We start from the raw sequence: 703 nt of genomic DNA on the forward strand, positions 1-703 counted from the left end.
AGAAAGGAGTGGGTGTGACTATAAAGAGTGACACAGGGAAATATTTGTAGTGATGGAATAGTTCTGGATCTCCATTGAAGTGCATCAAGAATCTTTGAGATAAAATAGCATAGAAATATACATACACACTGTACCAATATCGATGCCTGATTTTGATATTGTAGCATAGTTACAAGAGGGGCAATCATTTGGAGAAACTGGACGAAGGGCTCATGGGAACTCTCTGTACTATTTTTGTAATTTCCTGTGAATCTACAATTATTTTAAAACAAAAAAAATATTAAGCAATCACTTCTTGGTCTTTTGGCTAAGATCAAGTGTAGTGTTTGTTCTTTTTCAGTTTAATATCTGATATGTCCTCTATCTGAGGACAATATTAAATGGATTTTTGGAGCAGGGAGATGGAATAGGAGATTACTCTGTCCACTCCATGCATCAACCTGGTATTGCTGTACCTCCAGGAACAGTGTACCCCCTAGGCAGGAAATACCCGGGTGTCTAAATTCAGTTTGAGCTGGGGGGGGGGGTTGTTTATCTGAGATCATGTGTGCTGGATGCTTCTGCCTTTTAGTGTCTGGGCTGGTGGCTTGTGTCTGGTTCCCTGATGGCGTAGGTATATATACACACTATGGTCTTCTATTTATTTTTTAAATGATTTTATTTATTTATTTATTTATTTATTTATTTATTTATTTATTTATTT

At 36.6% G+C, this 703-nt stretch overlaps 1 non-coding gene across 1 annotated transcript; it reads left to right on the forward strand.

Annotated features, from left to right (window-relative positions):
* The first annotated feature begins 287 nt into the window (after positions 1-287).
* LOC121100258 lies at positions 288-477 on the forward strand. Its single transcript, XR_005832012.1, has one exon. It is a non-coding gene; the product is annotated as a U2 spliceosomal RNA (small nuclear RNA).
* The last annotated feature ends 226 nt before the right edge of the window (positions 478-703 follow it).

Source organism: Ursus maritimus, unplaced genomic scaffold (genome assembly GCF_017311325.1).
Source record: "Ursus maritimus isolate PB19 unplaced genomic scaffold, ASM1731132v1 scaffold_35, whole genome shotgun sequence".
Taxonomy (NCBI): Eukaryota; Metazoa; Chordata; class Mammalia; order Carnivora; family Ursidae; genus Ursus; species Ursus maritimus.